General features: G+C 49.6%; 1 protein-coding gene across 3 annotated transcripts in view; it reads left to right on the top strand.

Annotated features, from left to right (window-relative positions):
* LOC122937794 (growth factor receptor-bound protein 10-like) overlaps window positions 1-19,998 on the top strand; it is a 341,748-nt gene that overhangs the window by 31,360 nt on the left and 290,390 nt on the right. The window lies entirely within an intron of this gene.

A 19,998-nucleotide genomic window follows, 5' to 3' on the forward strand; every position in this document is an offset into this window, starting at 1 on the left:
GACTTAAAGGATGCCTACTATCACATCCCAATTCATCCACTATACCAACAATATCTCAGGTTTGCGATCATCCAGGAGGGAACAATTCTTCACTACCAGTTCCAGTGTCTTCCCTTTGGGATATCCTCGGCACCTCACATTTTTCACTAAGGTAATCACAGAAGTGGTGGCTTACCTAAGGCAGCAGCAAATATGAATTGTCCCGTCCCTAGACGATTTCCTTATTGCAGAGACAAAGCAGAGTCTAGAAAGCAATGTCCAACAGACCATCGCCCTTTTCAAAGATCTGGGCTGGATAATAAACTATGCCAAATCGGACCTAGTACCAAGTACCAGGAAAGATGTAAAGAAACAATATAACTATGCCAAATCGGACCTAGTACCAAGTACCAGGAAAGATGTAAAGAAACAATATTCCTTTTCTTCCAGAGATAAAGCAGAAAAAGATAGAAACCTTTCAAAAAAGAAGGGTCCATACACTGAGGGAGGCTATGCAGGTTCTGGGCCTAATGACGACATCCTGTATCTCGGTCGTTCTTTGGGCTCAGTTCCATTCCAGGATCTTACAGAACGCAGTCCTGGCGATATGGGACAGGGATCATCATTCCTTGAATTCAAAGATAATCCTATCAAGGCAGAGTCTAGTTTCTCTATCCTGGTGGACCAACCCAGGAAATTTAAGGAAAGGAGTCGTCTGGAATCCTTCACCGTCCATACCACCGTCCATACCACGGACGCAAGCCAGTGGGGTTGGGGAGCCCATCTGAAAGATAATTACTTTCAGGGCAGATGGTCCAACCTGGACAATCGCAGATCCTCAAACTTCAGAGAACTGAAGGCGGTATGGGAGACTCTGAAGAAGGCAGAGCAGATTCTCTCCAACCACCATATCAGAATCCGGTCGGACAATGTGAAAACGGTTTGTTACCCTCATCTACAGGCTTTGACAAACCAGAGATTTTGCTGGGCAGAGAGGAGCAGAAAACTCCACTGCAGACTTCCTAAGCGCAGACAGTCTCGACTCAAACCGGGAAGTCTTTCTACAGATCTTCCACCAGTGGGGGTTCCCGTAAGTAGACCTATTTGGGTCAAGAGAGAACACCCAGTTGAATTGTTTTTTCTCTCTAAATCTGAGACAACCTGCTAGGAGTAGACTCCTTGTCCCAGGACTGGGACATGGACTTGGCGTACACTTTTCCTCTATTTCCCCTGATCCCATTGGTCCTGAAGAAGCTAAGAACATGCTCAATGACCCTTATTCTTATAGCTCCTGTCTGGCCAAAGGGAGCCTGGTTCCCTCTGAAGGCATTTCTTATAAGGGATCCAATAACCCTTCCAGGAGGGAAGGAAGGAAGGACCTTCTCTTGCAGGGACCCCTGGAACATCTGAACCTCGAAGCTGAGGTTACCAGCTTGGATTCTGAAAGGCAGATCCTAAAAAGAAAGGGTCTGTCGGATAAAGTAATTTCAACCTTACAACAAAGCCGCAAGCCCGTAACCTCGGCCATATATTTAAAAATATGGAAGAAATTTACTGCATGGCTGTCAGATTCACATCCAGAGGTCCCAGTCCCATCTATAGGCTGCATTCTGGACTTTTTACAGACTGAGTTTGACTTGGGCCTAAAACCCAGTACTCTTAAGGTCCAAATTTCAGCTTTTGAGTTTTTTAGACACCTCTTTAGCAGACCACAGATGGATTTAAGAGTTTTTTTTAAATCTATTTCCAGAATGAGACCCACTATTAGGCAGACAGTACCACCTTGGGACCTAAATATAGTTTTAGAAGGTCTATGTAATTCCCCGTTTGAACCAAATGAGCAGTTATCAGATAAGTTGCTTTCTCTTCTCATAAAACAATCTTTCTTCTAGCGATAACCACAGCACGCAGAATAGGAGAAATTCAGGCCCTCTCCATCAGGGAACCATACTTTAAAGATTTTGGATGATCGGGTCATAATAAAGTTGGACCCATCCTTTTTACCAAAAGTGGTCTCTCCGTTCCATAAAAATCAAGAAATAATTCTTCCTTCCTTTTTGTGCCTCCCCAAAAATGTGCAGGAAGAAAAATTTCACTGTTTGGATGCAAGATCAATGCTGGCCTACTTACAAAGAACAGGTTCCCTTACGTCCTCAACAGCAGCACAGATGGGGGGTTAACTGCCCCTGTGGACTGGTAGGACCGGCGGAATTTTAATGAGCCCAAGAACCAATAAACGATCTTCAGCTCCCTGAAAGGGAGGAGATCACCCCCCAGCCCACCGTGTTTTTTTCTGTCCTCTGGACAGGTGGACTGGCGTGTCGCTCCCTCTTTGGGAGCTGAAGATTGCTTAGGGGTTCTTTTTTCCCTCCTTAAAGCTTAGCTCGCTTTCTATGCATCTCAGTGCCTTTATTTTAGGCCTGATCATGGCGATTTCGGTCTGGGGTACCGTTGGGGAGGGGGGCGTCCCCTCCCCTCTTCTTTCATCATCTGTAGACGGTGCTCCGTTCCTCTGTTACCGCATGTGTGCGGCGCTATGGGCGCTGCCATTTCCCGGAAGTGACGCGCCTTAGGTGCGCTACGTCACTTCCGGTTTTCCGAAGCGATGCGGTGATGTATAAAACTCACCTTTTCTTAAACTGGCTCCCTAGAATGACATCCTGGACTTAGGATTAGTCTGGGGAGACAATTTTTCGTTTAGGTAGAGCCAGTATAGGCTCTGGTTTTTCTGAGTGCTTGCTTTGGCAGCACATATACAAAAAAAAAAAAAAAAAAGGGAGTGGTGCTGATCTCGTTTCAGGAACCCGCCCATTGGGCGGGGTTTCCTCCTTTTAAGCGCCCAGAGCCCATCAGTCAGTGCTCTGGTTGCGTTGCTTTCACAAGTTAGCTCCAGAGCTCTCCTGTGCTTTGTGATATTCCTGCAGTATTGCTTTGCTTGGGTTTTGTACTTCCTCTTCTTTCAGCTCTATTTCTTCTAGTGCTGGTGGGCCCCCTTAAGGTCTGGTTTTCTCCACCTCCTGATGTTGTAGGTGTTATGACCTGTTTTGTTTCTTCCATTACAGACTATGGCTTCCCCTAAGGAGGATCAGCGGAAGGCTGGGGCCAAGAGGAAGCATTTGGCATGTTACGAATGTAACACACCCCTAGTTGACAGCTGTCCTTACTCCAGATGTAAGAGTTGTCGCACGGCATCCACGGAACCCACGATGCAGGAGATGTTCCAATGGACCAAGACATACGTGGATGATTCCATCAAGGGAGTAGTTCAGCTACTTAATGAGAGGCTACCAGGTCCCTCTCAGACTCCCATGGAGGTGGTCGCACCGGTCGAAAGACCTACCCCCTGTTCAGTGGGGTCTTCTTCTTCTGAGGAAGAAGAATCTACTTCTTGCTTTTTTCCTCCAGAAAAGACGCAGAAGTTACTCAAGTCCATCAGGTCGGGGGACCAGGATGTTGACATGGGGGAGTCCTCCGATCCCGCCGGTCGGACACAGCGTGTCTTTAGAGCGGATGAGACCCTCCTCTCTGTGATGCGCACAGAGTGGAAGAAGCCTGAGAAGGGTCCAGTGCTTACCAGAAAATTCAGACTCATGTACCCGATGGCTAAACCCTTGGTGGAATCGTGGGGTTCCGTTCCCAAGGTGGACATGGCTATAGCCAAGTTGTCCCGGCGCACTCTAGTCCCTGCAGACGATGGGTCTAGCCTGCAGGACCCCCTAGACCGGAGGGCAGAGTGCACCCTTAGGAGGGGTTACGCGGCGGCCGCCGCCTCCGCATCTACTTCCATTGCGGCCACTGAGGTAGCCACCTATCTACGCTCTAGGCTTAATCAAATCCAGACGGATGTGGACCAGAGCGTATCAAGAGACGACATCCTGGCAGCCTTCAAGTCAGCCAACCTGGCTATGGACTTTTTAGTTGATTCCTCCCAGATGCAGCTAAAGCTGGCCGCCAAAACTATGGCCCTAGTTTCAGCTGCCCGCAGACCACTCTGGCTGAAACCGTGGATTGCGGATAACGCATCCAAGTTTAACCTTTGTGGGCTCCCCTTCGAACCAGATAGGTTATTCGGGTCCGAATTGGACAAAATAATGGAGGGGCTCTCCGATAAAAAAGGGAAGAGCCTCCCCCAGCAGCCCTTTCGGGGACGCCCCAGACAGGAAAAGAAGGGTGGAGGTCGTTCTGGGCAGCAGTCTAGGCGCAGAGATTGGGGGGGGCCATCTCGTAAATATCCGAGACGCCCCCGCAAACCCACCAGGGAGGCAAAACCCTCCTGACTATGGGCCTCCTCGAGGCTCTTGGATAAGCCCTGCTGCCCCTGCAGTGTCTCCTCTAGATTTTCCCGTACCCCTCCCCCAGATTCCCGTGGGGGGCCGTCTTACCCATTTCAAGGACTCTTGGAGCCGGTTGATTGCAGACCCCTGGGTCCAGGACATAGTTTCCGCCGGGTACCGGGTAGATCTTATCTCTCTCCCCCCAGAGAGATTCATCGCCACACGAAGCTTCGGGTCTGCCAAACAGGTGGTCCTAGAATCTTACATTCAGGACTATATTTCCAACGGAGCCCTGGAGGAGGTACCGGCAGGGGAGAGGGGCCTAGGGATTTATTCACCAGTGTTCCTGGTTCCCAAGAAGACAGGAGATCTCCGGATGATCATCGATTTGAGATTCCTCAATCGATTTATAAGGAAAACAAGGTTTCGCATGGAAACCATAAGGTCAGTCAGCCATATCCTCAATTCTGGGGACGTCATGGCTACTCTGGACCTCAAGGATGCGTACCTTCACATTCCGATCCATTCCGCTTCCCGGAAACTCCTCAGGATCGCGGTCCAGATCTCAGGGGTTTGCAGGCACTTTCAGTTCGCCGTGCTTCCCTTCGGAATCTCTTCTGCCCCCCTCATCTTCACCAAGGTGGTGGTTTCGGTGGTGGCAGCTTTGAGACTCCAAGGACTGACTATTATTCCTTATCTGGACGATTGGCTTTTCATAGCCTCTTCAGTTCCGATCCTTACCCACCATCTTCAGGTCGCAGTCTCCTTTCTCTTCCGCCTAGGCTGGATTATCAACTGGCAGAAGTCGAATGTGAGCCCATCGACTTCAATCCATTACTTAGGATTCGTGGTCGACTCTGTGGAGATGTCCCTCCGGTTGACTCCAGAAAGGAGAGCGCGGATTCAGGACCTGGCAAAGGTCCTTTATGTCCCTCGTCGAGTCTCTATCCGGACTCTCATGAAGATGCTGGGGCTCATGTCAGCGGCTGCGGATGCGGTCCCTTGGGCGTTATGGCACCTCCGTCCTCTTCAGTCGGAGGTCTTACACCTATGGAACGGCAGCCCTGCGGGGCTAGATTCCCTGTGCTCCCTGTCCGGTCAAACCCGAAATTCCCTCAGATGGTGGTTTCAGCTACCAGCAGGGAAGTCTATGACCCAACCAGCTTGGGTCATATTGACTACAGACGCGTCCCTTGTAGGCTGGGGCGCTCACCTGGACGGATCCCCAATTCAGGGATCTTGGTCTCCTCTGGAGCGGCATCTTTCCTCCAATCTTCGCGAGATGCGAGCTATCCGGCTAGCCCTCCTTCACTTTGCGCCTCAGATCCGGGGCAAAGCAGTGAAAGTCCAGTCAGACAATATGACTGCTGTCCTCTATATAAACAAACAGGGAGGCACAAGATCATTGCCCCTTCTGTCAGAGATCGGGGTAATTCTTCGGTGGGCAGAGCTGAACCTTTCCCATCTATCTGCCGTTCATATTCGAGGCTCCCTCAATATGATAGCGGACCGCTTAAGTCGAGGATTACCGACCATGGAGTGGTCTCTGCATCCGGAGATCTTCAGGCAGCTAGTTCACAGATGGGGTATGCCAGAAGTGGATCTCATGGCAACCAGGTTCAACGCCAAGGTGATGAGGTTCTGTTCCCTCTACAGGGAAGACAACCCCCTGGCGATAGATGCTCTGTCAATACCGTGGAGGTTCAGGCTGGCTTACATCTTCCCTCCCTTTTCCATGATACCGAGGGTATTGATGAAAATCCGTCAGGATCAGGCCTCGGTAATAGCCATCATACCGTTTTGGCCCAGAAGATCCTGGTTTACCCAGCTCATTCAGATGAGTCGGGGACAATACTGGAGACTCCCCCCGGAGCAGACCCTGGTGTCGTGGGACACTCACCTCTGCCCAGATCTGCACAGGTTCAACCTGACAGCCTGGAGGTTGATCAGTCCCTTCCCAACATAGAAGGGCTTTCCGAGTCGGTCCTGAGAACTTTGTCGCATTCCCGAGCAGAGTCTACAAAGAAGGCCTACTCCAGGATCATGAGAATCTTCGAGGCATGGTGTGATTCCAGACAGGTGGCGTCTGCAGATCCGCCCCTTCCTGCGATACTTCAATTTCTTCAGGATGGATTAGATAGAGGCCTATCTCCAGCTACCTTGAAGGTACAGGTTTATGCCATCTCGGCCTGTCTCAACAGGCCACATTCTCGGGACCCACTCATCAAACGCTTCCTGAAGGGAGCTGAAAGACTAAAGCCTACTATACTGAAACCTATCCCCCAGTGGGATCTTTCAGTAGTGCTCAGGGGGCTAGCATCTCCCCCCTTCGAGCCCTTGGAGGAGGTAAATTTTAAATTTCTGACTTTAAAGATGGTCTTTCTTCTGGCTATAGCTTCAGCCAAAAGAGTTTCTGAATTGCAGGCTTTTTCCGCAAATCACCCGTACATTATTTTTCTACAGGATAGAGTACTCCTGAAGTTTTTACCTTACTTCAGGCCTAAGGTGCCTACTTTCCAGAACATCAATCAGGTAATATCTTTACCAGTTTTGTTTACAGCCTCCTCCTCTGATACTCCAGCTAGAGACCCGCTGGATATTTCAAGATGCCTCCAGATCTATGTGGATAGATCTAGTGAGTTCAGGAAAGATGAGAATCTTCTTATCCTGTTTGCCGGTAAGTCTAAAGGCCGTAAAGCGTCTAAAGCCACCATTAGTCGCTGGATCAAGGAGGCCATTTTGGAAGCTTTCGTCTCCCAATCCTTAGATCCTCCCGAGTTTGTGAGGGCCCATTCTACTAGGGCGGTCTCCACCTCGGTTGCGGAGAGAAGACTCCTCCCCTTAGAGTTGATCTGTAAGGCGGCCTCCTGGAGCTCTGAGTCAACCTTCATCTCCCATTATAGGATAGATGCTAGGATGGCAGAGTTTTCGGCTTTTGGGCAGACTGTTCTTAGTTCTGCCAGGCATGAGGACCCTCCCTAGGGGATTCTTCTTGCTATCTCCCCATCTGTGCTGCTGTTGAGGACGTAAGGGAATCGTTAATTTCTAACGATAATTTGTTTTCCCTTAGTCCTAACAGCAGCACACAAATATCCCACCCTAAATACATTATGCTTGTTAAAAACACGGTGGGCTGGGGGGTGATCTCCTCCCTTTCAGGGAGCTGAAGATCGTTTATTGGTTCTTGGGCTCATTAAAATTCCGCCGGTCCTACCAGTCCACAGGGGCAGTTAACCCCCCATCTGTGCTGCTGTTAGGACTAAGGGAAAACAAATTATCGTTAGAAATTAACGATTCTTGGAGAAGATCGTCAAACCTCTTTATCTTTGGAGGAAAGAACAGAGGCAACAAGGCCTCAAAACAGACTTTAGCCTGTTTGGATCAGAGACACGCTTCGGGAGTCTTAAGTGCTGAAAGGGCTTCCTTGCCCTTTATCCATAAAAGCCCACTCCACCAGGGTGACTTCATGGGCAGAAAAAGCGGAGGCTTCAATTGAACAAATATGCAGGGCCGCTACGTGGTCCAGTTTTTCTACCTTTGTTAGACATTATAGACTAGATTCTCTTGCCAACCAGGACCCTAGGGTTTGGTCGTAAGGTCCTCCAGGCAGTGGTCCCCCCCCCCCCCCCCCCCCAAAGCATTAAGCTGGTAGTTCTCCAGTGGATTCTGTCATGGAGGGACGTCCTGGAAACTAAGATCTAGTCTTTACCGGTAAATGGTTTTCCAGGAGTCTGACATGACAGCACCCGGTAATACCCCCCCCTTCCTTTGCGGTTATTGCTTTGGATCCATATATAAAATTCCAATGTGATGTTAACATGGAAGTTAAAATAAAAAGTTTGGATCCTATCTGGTGTAGTAATTTAAAAAAAAAAACACGGGTGGGGCCTTTTTAACCTTACTCTTCCTGTCCCTACAGAGATCCAATAGAACATCCTCCAGTGGGTGCTGTCATGTCGGACTCCTGGAAAACCATTTACCGGTAAAACTAAATCTTAGTTTTTTCACTGACCATGGGTCAGAACAAAAGTCACAAAGGCGTGCACTGCTTTGGTCCATGATGCGGATCAAACATTTAAGTGGATGGGTTGGTGAAAATCAGTCACAACACAGATGGCATCTGTGGTGCGTCAGTTTTTCACTGAAGACTGTTGGGAGATAATCTGGAAACTAATTTTCAGATGAACAACATCCATGGATTACAGATGACTCCCCCCCCCCCCCCCCCCCCACACACACACACAGTTCTCAGGGCTCATGCACATGAACATATTTTTAGTCCTGTATTCTTGTCTGTGTTTTTTTTCATCTGTTTTTCAGACAAGGACAGGCATCGTTACAATGGATCTGCAGAAAAATGGATGTCACACGGGTGTCTTGCATTTTTCCCCTCCAAAAAACAAGTTCTCATACAGCTACATGGACAGAAAAATAAAGTTGTAGCTCTTGGAAGGTGACGATGGGGAAAATAAATAGCTTGGTCACTAAGGGGTTACAAATTATTTGGTGTTTGAGCTAAAACTTATCCAAGTTGTAGTCCAACCCTAGCTCTTAATGTTTGGGCTTGGGATGTCATCAACCAATAAGGAAATGGGTTATGTCTGGTTTCTTCAAAGTCCTCCATGACCTCGCACTGCATACCCCTCTGTGCATGAAAGTGCTTGTCTAATAGGCAGCTGGACACAAATCCCTAGAAAATCCGTCTTGTGTTGGGTTGTGGGCTCTCAGACTGGTCACTAGCAAATTAGCTTAGTCTGGTCCAAGTAAATCAAGAGACAGTGTATAGCTCCTCTTGTGTATGGGCACAGACACAACTGAGTGCAGGGGCCCTACCCCCAGAAAGGTATAGTGCTAACTGTACCAATGATAATTTTGCCCTGGCACTGAAGTGGCATATCTGTATAAGTGTAAGGCCGATTCATTGGCCTGTATTTGTGGGAGGGGCTTGGCTGCCTACATCAGCGGCCTGCGCCCTCCCACACGTGTACGACGTACAGAGTTCCGGGTGTGTGCGTTGTACCTGGCATTCCTGCCTAACGGGCGAGGTGAGTCGACGTCCGGTGGTGCGGTCGGCCCCGTTGGTAAGCGGGCCCCATGCTCCGGACCACTTTGCATGAGTTGGCAACGGGAGGCGGGGCCTCGACGGAGGTCGGTTCCCTCCCGGCAGTGGGCGGCGGCACTTCGTTGTCCGGCGGAGGTGGTGGAGCCGACGGGGACTGCGCTCCCCTCCTCCACCGCCTAGGTCAGGCATGGTGCTTGCTCGCCGGCGGGGGGCGGGGTCCACGGCCGGGAGAGGCCCCCCGCCCACCTCTTCAGACCGTCTCCTACGCCCCATGTCCAGCCAGTACGGCCCCGCTCCCTCACGTGGTGGGCGTGCCCTTCAGCGGCGGGCCGGCCCCCAGTTGAGGGGAGGCGCCCCTGCCACGAATGCTTGGTCGGGGAGCGGGGGCGGCACCATGTGGCCCCTCCTTGCCACAATTGGGATTGGGCAGGGCCACACAGGCTCCCCCCCCCCCCCCGTCTCTGTCCATGCCAGGGGGCACCACCGTGTCCCCACGCGGTGGAGATGCCCAGCCGGCGGTGGGTCGGCCCCTCTAACAAAGGGGGGCACCACCGCACTGGGCACTCCACCAGGGAGCGGTGGGCCTCCCACGCGGCACGTCGTCAATTGGTAAGGGGGAAGGCTGTGTTATATGAAGCTTCCCCCTATCCCAAATTATGCCAGGGGGCAGCGCCGTTTCCCCACGCGGTGGAGGCGCTCAGCCGGCGGAGGGTCGGCCCTCAGACGGCAGGAGGGCACCCTTGCACTGAGCACTCCACCAGGGACCAATGAGGCCCCCCACGCGGCATTTCGTTATCGGCAGGGATAGGCCCTCACCTCTGGGGGCCCTCCCCGTGCCGGTTTATGCCTGAGGGCTGCGCAGCTCCCCACGCGGCAGGAGTGCTCAGCCGGCGGACGGGCCAGCCCTCGGACGGAAGGGGCCCCCCCGCACTGCGCACCCTAGCAGGGACACGCGTTAGCTCTCCACGTGGCACCCTAATCGTGTTGCGTGAGGCGCGAGCCGTTGCTCAAAGGTATCCCCCCCACTTGGTCCTCGGTGCCAGGGAGCTCCGCGCTCCCCACGCGGTTGCAGTGGAGCACGGTGGGGGACGCAATGGCCCGCTCCTCGCACACACCTAAAGTCTGGCACGTGCCGCCTAGACAGGTAGGGGTTCATCACAAACAACAGACGGAGACAGGGGGTGGACAACGTCTATCAATGCCGCTCCCATCCATTGATCAAACCCACAGCTCACAGCTCATGCTCCATCAGTTGAACCTCGTGCATTGACTGGTTCTTTGTGTTGTTTGTTTCCCAGGTCTGAAAGGAAAGGAAAAAAATAAAAATAAATAAAAGAGAAGTCAGTCTAGGATCTCACTCGAGTTTACCTTCGAACAAGGTAGTGGGGGTTCACATCAGTGGACGGGAGGTATTGATCGTTAGCAAGGGGGTTGTCTCATGCACTGTTTTACCTCCCAGGTTGTTCCTTTTTCCAATTTAATACATCCGCGGGGTTCAGAGTGCAGAGTTCTTCAGTTGGTAAGTAAGTCAGGTCTCCTTGCGTGTACTTCCGGGTGGCGGTTCCTGGCCACTCTTTCACGGCTTTTCTGGTTAGTGTGCGGGCTTCATAGGGACAGTGCACCTTTTTTCTACCACATTGTCAAACAGTTTCACGGATACTGGTGGTCGCCTAGGGTAGTCGGTCACCTTACGTTACTGTTTCCACAGCTGTGATGTCGCACGCGTCTGACATTGTTGAAGCGTCAGTGGATGAAAACACTGCAGGGACGTCCGAAGGGGGCAGTACACTATCCCTGCGTGCTTGGACTATTCCCAAGCTGATGGCGGAGCTAACAAGGCGGGGCGTTCCTTTCCCGGCATCTGCCAGAAAAGCGGAGTTATACCGGATCCCCCCCCCCCCCGCAACCACGATACAAACATCGCTGGCCCAATTACACCTCATGCTGAACAATCTGACGTCGGCCGTCACGTCCATGCAGGCTAGACTGGAGTCAGTCGAGGCTCACAACTCAGTAGTATTGATTTCTTCCCCCGAGCTTCCGGTCGCCTCCACCTCTGCCGCAGCAGACATTCGCACTGCCCAGCCAGTCCCTAACGTGACTCCGTCTCATTTTGTTCCCATCAGCATCAGAAAAGACATCCTAGAGGGTAGGGATGTCAATCTCGCTTCACTACTAATAGCCTCTAGGGACCTGTCCAACAACAAGATCATAGCTTGCGGGGAAGTCTCGGTGGTGCTGAGAAGCCGCGACCACCGGCTCAATCGCAAGTTGAACATTCCGGAGTTTGTCATGGCTTTCAGCCTTTTCAGGGACGTCATTTGTACTGCCAGGCCGGACAGGAGGGAGGAACTAGACCTGTACCTCTTTCGGGTCACAGAATTGGGTCATAGGTATGGTGGCAACGCATTCTATGATTACCACTGTTAGTTTTCAGCCAAAGCAGCTGCGGCCCTGTCCCAATTCCAACATGTCACAGATTGGTCCGTCTTGGACACCGAGTTATTCTGCAGACACTTTGCAGGCCTGAAAGCTCCCTCCTGTTCTGCCTGTCAGTCTATCTTCCACTCCGTAGAGTGGTGCCATAAGTCAGCTGTCAGCACGGCATCATACCCCTCCGGCTCTTCAGCGGGACCACTCGACATCTTCAGACCCCCCAGTTCGGTAGATAAACTAGGACGACCCATTGTCCAGTTAGGTAGGGCACAGATATGTAACAATTTTAATTAAGCGTCTTGTAATTTCGGGCAATGCCGTTTGTTACGTATCTGTACCAACTGTTTCAGGGCCCACCCCCGAGTAGCTTGCTCAATAAAATCGGTGAAGAATTACATGAGCGTGGTCAATACTAGTTGTCTACAGGAACAATTGCGAGGTCATCACAATCCAGGGTTTGTGCAGTTCCTGGTATCAGGGTTCCATGAGGGTTTCCATACGGGGTTAATCACGACTCCAGAGGTCACATACGAGTGTAGGAACCTTCAGTCAGCCAAAAGGAATCCTGGCTCAATAGACACACTCATAGAGTCCGAGTTAGACAAAGGGTTCTTAATCGGTCCTTTCGAAGTGCCCCCCTTTCAACGGTGGAGAGTCAGTCCCGTGGGGGTTGTCACAGGCAAGTTCAGTAAGGAGAGACTCATCATTGACTTGTCTGCCCCACATGGCTCCCAGGTCCCCAGCCTCAACTCCCTCATTCCTTCGGAAGAAGTTGGCATGAGGTATTTTTCTATAGACCAGGCTATCGCCATCATTATGAAAACAGGTCCCGGGTCCGTGTTGTCCAAAGCCGATATATCAGATGCCTTCAAATTGCTCCCCATCATGCCAGCACTGTGGCAATGGCACGGTATCAGATGGAGAGGCCTGTATTTCGCCACAAAACTCACCTTCGGTTCCAAGAGCAGCCCGTGGCTCTTCGATCAGTTGGCTCAGGCCCTTCACTGGGTTCTAGTACACAAGGTTTGCTGTGAATTCGTCATCCATTACTTAGATGACTTCCTACTGATTGAGAAGCCAGGGGCAACTCCCCTGGGGTTGGGGAAGCTGCTAAGGTGTTTTTCCCAGTTGGGGGTACCAGTTTCCCCCAAGAAAGTAGAGGGCCCGTCCACCGTGATCACCTTTCTGGGCATCGAGTTAGACTCCCAGCACATGTTAGCTAGGTTACCTGCGGACAAGCTAACGAGAATCAGAGAAGTGATCCACAGGTTTTCAGTCACGTCAGTGGTCACTAAGACTGATCTTCAGTCGCTACTGGGCATGTTAAATTTTGCCATGTGCATCATTCCGCAAGGCAGAACGTTCATATCCCGCCTGCTGGCGCTCTTAAGCACCGCCCCAGAGCAGGACAGCCCAGTGCGTCTGGACAGTCAGGCCTTAGCGGATCTCCGTATGTGGGACCTTTTTTCTGGACCGGTGGAACGGGGTGTCCCTATTCGTTCCCGAGCTGTCGTGTCAGTCCCCCTTAGTCTTTTCAGACGCGGTGGCCGGCACAGGGTTTGCCACAATATTTGGCACCCACTGGGTTGCAGATGGATGGCCTGCCGAGGCGGAACTAATCCCGGGGTTCCTCGGTTCCTCCAAACCTCGGCACTGTTCGAGCTGTACCCCATTGTGGTAGCCGCTCACATATGGGGCAGTCTTTGGGCGAATCAGTCTGTCCTGTTTGACGGACAATGCAGCCGTGGTAGACATCATAAACAGTGGGTTGTCGAAATCAAGCCACGTCATGTGTTTCCTCAGACGGTTAGTACAGCTCTCCCTACACCATCATTTCCATGTTCATAGCGCGCATGTGCCAGGTGAGCGGAACTTGGCTGCCGACGCCTTATCGAGGGCTAACTTTTCCCGTTTCTTACAGATCATGCCAGAGGCAGATCCGACAGGCGCCACCGTTCCTCCTCACGAGTCCTTAATGTTAGCGTAACCGACCACCTTGAGACGGCCCACGCTTTGATTCGCAATTCTCTCTCGCCCAACACAACCAGAGCATACCACACCGGGTGGAAGATGTTCTGCAGGTTCCAAGGGGAATGTCCTCAGGGGGAATCCAGTTTTCCAGAGCATATCCTGGCGTTCATTGGCTACTGCCACTCAGTGCACAAGCTCTCCTACAGTACGGTGAAGTCATACCTAGCGGGTGTGCAACATTTCCTCTCTGTTAGTCATCCCGAACGACCATCAGTGTTCGCCATGCATGCTGTTAAAGCCGCACTCAAGGGTTTGAGCAAATGCGGACCTCAAGGCCTAGTGCGTAGGCAAGCGGTCACCAGCCCCCTTTTCCGCAGTCTATCCGACGTCCTGGACAGTAATCCTTTCGGGGTTTTGCCCAGCTTGGTACTCAAATCCGCCATCTATTTAGCCTTTTACGGCTTTCTGAGGCCCGGGGAGTTCACTTGCTCTTCCGGCAGTAGCAAGTTCCTCACGGTCAGCCAGCTGGTCCAGAACACCGAAGGGTTCACACTACTGCTCAAGACGTCCAAGACCTCCCAGGTGGGCCCCCCTGTCCCGGTGTCCTTCTTTCCCACGTCACACCAATGGTGCCCCGTCACGGTGCTCCGTCAGCTACGGTCCGCCTTGCCCGGGTCTGGGCCTAACAGTCCACTGTTACCCTTCGGGGTGGTTCCACTCACCACCCACCAGTTCGTATCCCACGTCAGGTCACTGGTGGCCAGCCTGGTCTGTGACCCCTCCACTATTTCAGGACATTCATTCCGCATAGGCGCTGCGTCCACAGCGTCCAAAAATCAAGTACCAGCACACGTTATTCAGAAATTGGGGCGTTGGCACTCGGCATGTTTCACCCGTTATATACCTCACCCCGATACTGAAATGTCAGCAGCTTTTCAGAACCTAGCTTTGTAATAACGTCGCAATAAATTACTTCTACCTATCAGTATGTCTTTTTGCCCTCTTTCAGGCGTCCCTCCACGACGCGGTTGCGGCACAACTCTGACCGCTTAGGGTAAGGTATACCAGGTAGGGTCAGGTACGTACCTGGTGGCCACGACCACAAATATATATATAAAAAAAAAATAATTTTTACTTTGTACCTTGTGCGTTAACCTGAATTTTTGACATGGTAACAAATTGATCAGTTTACTCCTGGACTCTGCGTTGAGTCCGTTTTGTGAGAAAGGTGCATTATAAATATTTGTTGTATCCACGTGTGGTGTCATTTTACAGCCGTTGCATGGCATGTAATTTTATAGATGAATAAAAATAAACTGGTATAAGTATTTATCCCATATGGTTAATGACATAACAGGGGGGAAAAAAATGCAAATTGGCTTTTTTTTTTTTTGGTCACTTTGATCATTTTGTATTCTATTTTTGGGAAGGCAATGTAAAAAAGGAACCCTTATGCAGATTTCTAGACAAAAATCTAGACTATAACAAAGCTGTCTCTCTTGCCGCACCATAGAAATGAACGGATACACATTTGATGTGCAAAAAATATGGATGTGTACATGAGGCCTAAAGAGCTGTCTCTGCTCTACTCGCTACTCTTGTCATGAATTGCAATCTTTCATACAGCTAAGATATCAACGGTGTGTAGTAACGGAGCAAACTGAAGGTACAGAGGGGGATGGGTGAGGGATTCTGCTAATGGGCAGCAGCACTTGTCTGCTACATTACTACATCCGAACCGTCTTCTCTGTACGTTCCCTTTACTCCATTAATACACACATATGAGATCAACTGCATATAAGATCGTAATCCATGACGGCAAGAGTGAAGTGAGCTGAGACGGCTAACTCCTTAGAAGAAACATGTCCTGCTGTGTCATTAGGACAGGTTTTGTGTGTGCTAATAGAGCAGTGGCCATTTTATTTTCAGTAACTTTTTTTATTAAAGGGATTCTGTCATCAGATTTAACCCTTCTAATCTAAACATATGCTCATGTCCAGACTAATAAGAAGAATCCTAAGCTGGCCTTATTAAACCTCACTGTTGCTCGATTTGCCCAAAAAACAGGTTTTTATAACCTGTCAATCACTAACTTAAGGTGCCCAAGGGGTGGTCCGTTAATACCCTTCGCTGTCCTGTGCCCAGCGCTGTCTTCAGCGCCGCCTCCGCAATCCTTCCCGTCCCTCTGCCAGATCCCGCGCCTGCGCACTAGGCTCAGTCATATCGGGGTTGAGCAAAGTGCACATCAGGCCGGCACATGCGCACTTCGCTCAACGAAGCAGCTGCCAAGAGTCCCCAAGGGAGCATCAGGGTTTGCCTAGTGCGCAGACGCTGCATCTGGCAGAGGGATGGGGAGGATTGTGGAGGTGGCGTTGAGCTGTAGGAGACGGCGCCGGGCACCCTGTATTAACGGACCTCCCCTTGGGCACCTTAAGTTAGTGATTGACAGGCTATAAAAACCTGTTTTTTGGGCAAATAGAGCCACAGTGAGGTTTAATAAGGCCAGCTTAGGATTCTTCTTAGTCTGGACATGAGCATATGTTTAGGTTAGAGGGGTTAAATCTGATGACAGAATCCCTTTAATTCCTGGAGAACCCTTTTAAAGGGAACCGGTCATGTGGATATTTGATCTATAATCTAATTATATACAATCATTAACTACTAAAAAGTGCCTTAGATGTATTCACTTACTGGTGTGACAGATGGTTACCTCATAATATACACACAAAGATGCTGCATGCTAATGGGCTGATTTGAGTCCAGCATGATGTCGGTAAGTCCAGCGTATATTTAATTCAGAGCTATAGCCACTCCCCTGCCCACCTGCTGCTGATTCATATGGAAAATAACTGTCATTCAGCAGCAGGTGGGCAGGGAGAGTCAGGAGCTCATGAATATTCAGGACTCGTCATTATCAGCTGGAGCTTTCAATACAAGATGTTGGCAGATTGACTGGGTCAATTAAAGTGACCCAGCATTTTGCTAAGCGAATCAGTCACTTATTTATGTTGCCCTTAGGACACCATAAAACTGGTGACAGGTTCCCTTTAAACCAGAACAGTCTGCTCAGCTCCTTGTACTCCGGGTTTCAGATTACAGCGCATTTCTTGGTGACCGCTTCTCTTTATACTACAGTCATTGACAAAAAATAATGCAGCAAAAAGTTGTCTGAATTGGCTGGAACTTGTATATGGGAATATAATATGTAATTGCAATACTAAAGTGAAAGGATAAGTTTACAACTGAAAGGAGGCCCCAAGTTCCCTGATCATAAGAATTTTATTACTACATTATGATTATGACAAAGCTGCTTTTAAAGTTTGTCTTCTGGTCTATGGCTATATACAGGTCTAATCACCAAGATTGGGTAGTGGAGAGGTACAGTCTGTGGCATGTATTAATTCCATTAGCACCGCCTACGTTACCTGGAAAGCGGCACAGTTTGGCCTTTTGTCTGTGACTTTTTGGTTTCCCATGGTCCAGGAAGTGGTTTGGTTTTCCAGGAAGATGGCATCAAATGCTGAATACAAGATTTTATACAGCTTTATACAGTGGGTCCCATAAATTCTTGACTGGCAATAAATCAGACGATCGGGTAGTCCAAGGAAGTGTCACAATCTGGCGGAGGCATTACTAGGAAACACTTGGGGCCAGATTTATCATTGGCTCAGGTCAGAATAATGGAGTGAAAAAGTCCCAAACGCTAAAACTGCGCACAAATTTGCGACTTTTTTCTGCTCTGCACTTTGCTCGCCAGTTTTTTTTAAAGTGGGCGTGTTTTCTTATGTAAATGAATCTCTAGACAGATTTACTATTGGGACTATTTAAAAAGTCACAATTTTAATCCAGTGAGGACCATGCTTATCTTATGAGACTTCTTAATAGAACATGTGACTTTTTCATAAAAACGTGCGACTTTCGTAAAGATGTGCGACTTTTGTAAAGCTGCTTACTGATGGATAAACTGCTACCATCAAACCACATTTATTACAGTCTTAAAGGGCCGTTCATAAATCTGACTTGGCTAAAACTGACTTTAGCCATATGTGAAAGTGGAGTGAGCTGTCGGAGTAATGATAAATCTGGCCCTTGGTGTTTAGACAAGCATTTTATTTTTTTGCTGAAAAATGCCAGTGTGAATCCATGCCATAAGAAGCAACAGCTTTTTTTTCACAGGATGCCGTTCACATCCACTACTAGGGGTGACAGACTGTCTTGTTTGGCTCCCCTAGTTATCACACCAGCAGTTGGGGGCAGTGTTTCACTGGAGGGTTCAGGTGAGCTGGCTGACTGGGCTAAGAAAATTCAGATCCTGCTACTAGAGCATCTCTTGGCAGTTTTAATAAAAAATTTTTTTTTGAAAAAAGGCTTTTTAGCTCAAAATTAGTACAATGCAGTGTGCTACTGACAGTGTAGCAAGAATCCGTGTGGTATTCATAGTGAAGTTCTAATGGGGGAAGGCGGGCACTGGAGGGGAAGGGGGTTCTTTCAAGTCTTTCTAAAGTCCCTTACTACATAATGAAAATTCTGTATGTAATGTACATGACTAAGAACTGTAGACATTACCAGTGGATGGTCCACTATCATCTGTGCCATTTTCAGATCTTTGCATCTGAGGTAATGGCTCATTGTTGGTCAGTAAATATGACCGCTTTTTTGCCATGTCCCGTAAATTTGTGACCTTCTTGGGTTCCTCCTTGTGTGTTCCTCCCTCTCGCAGATTGTGGCCTCTTACCTTAGATTGTGCACACTGAATAGATTTAATGTACGCACTGGGAAGTTTTCCTGGAGTATATATTAAACAGGAGCTCTGCAAACTGCGTCTTGGCCCTAATAAATGGGCAAGATATGGACGTACCTGCTGCAGTTTCCACGTACTGGCCGGGACACGGCAGCTGTGCGCTATACACACCCATTTCATCGAACAATAGGAGTCTTCAATGATGTATTAGAAAATGACTACATTTATGGTTCTTTACATAATGGTACTGTGTACACATTTACATTTGTAATAGGAGTATTTATTTGAGGTTTTCTCCAGTGCCAATAGACTTGGAAAACCTGCTTAATCACTTAAAGATGCAGCAGTTCTAGGCCTTGAACCCTTGTGTCCTCGTATTGAGATCCATGCCTTTTTTTTTTTTTTTTTCATTAGCAGAGCTTTGTGAACAAGGTACATGAAATTCTCAGCAAAATTGACCACCTCCCTCTTCGGTCTACTTTGCTCTATGCTGAGGTCACTGGATTGTGGCATCTAAGGGGTTAAGAGGCTGGGATTAGAGCTATCAGCTGCAGATGATGCGGACACTGATCATGTGCCTAGTTACCCAGTGCTATCACCAGTGATGCCAAGGGCTTAGAGGTGGTACAGGATTTTTAACCCTCCCCCCCCCCCCCCCCCAAAATAAGTGCCACAACTGTCCAGAGGTGTTGGTCTTGTATTAAAGCCATCACTCTACATGACTTGTATATGTATATAAGGAGTAAGGGATTATTCACCATCTGATGGTTATTAACCCCTTGATACTACATAATCCTCTGATGATTTATATAAATCAAAGTGAACTTGTGGCTACTGTCGCTGGACCCACGAGGGTACTGGTCTGCTGATGCCAGAAGTTTAACCCCTTAGAATGGGTGGTCATATGGGCATATGCGGGGGGGGGGGGGGGGTGCTAAAAATGGTCCCAGGTCTACCATCTTAGTACTTCTGTTAAAGGGCATTATATTGGGGAATAGTTTAAATATTCTGTACGTTGCAGTGAGAAATCAGATTAAATCACAACACCTGCTACAGCAGCCTAAGGCTACTTTCACACTAGCGTTCGGGTTTCCGTTCGTGAGCTCCGTTTGAAGGAGCTCACGAGCGGACCCGAACGCAGCCGTCCAGCCCTGATGCAGTCTGAATGGAGGCGGATCCGCTCAGACTGCATCAGTCTGCGGCGTTCAGCCTCCGCTCCGCTCGCCTCCGCACGGACAGGCGGACAGCTGAACGCTGCTTGCAGCGTTCGGGTGTCCGCCTGGCCGTTCGGAGGCGTGCGGATCCGTGCGGATCCGTCCAGACTTTCAATGTAAGTCAATGGGGACGGATCCGTTTGAAGATGCCACAATGTGGCTCAATCTTCAAGCGGATCCGTCCCCCATTGACTTTACATTGAAAGTCTGGACGGATCCGTCCCAGGCTATTTTCACACTTAGCTTTTTTTTGCTAATATAATGCAGACGGATCCGTTCTGAACGGAGCCTCCGTCTGCATTATTATGAGCGGATCCGTTC

The sequence above is a fragment of the Bufo gargarizans genome, chromosome 5, assembly GCF_014858855.1.
Source record: "Bufo gargarizans isolate SCDJY-AF-19 chromosome 5, ASM1485885v1, whole genome shotgun sequence".
Taxonomy (NCBI): domain Eukaryota; kingdom Metazoa; phylum Chordata; class Amphibia; order Anura; family Bufonidae; genus Bufo; species Bufo gargarizans.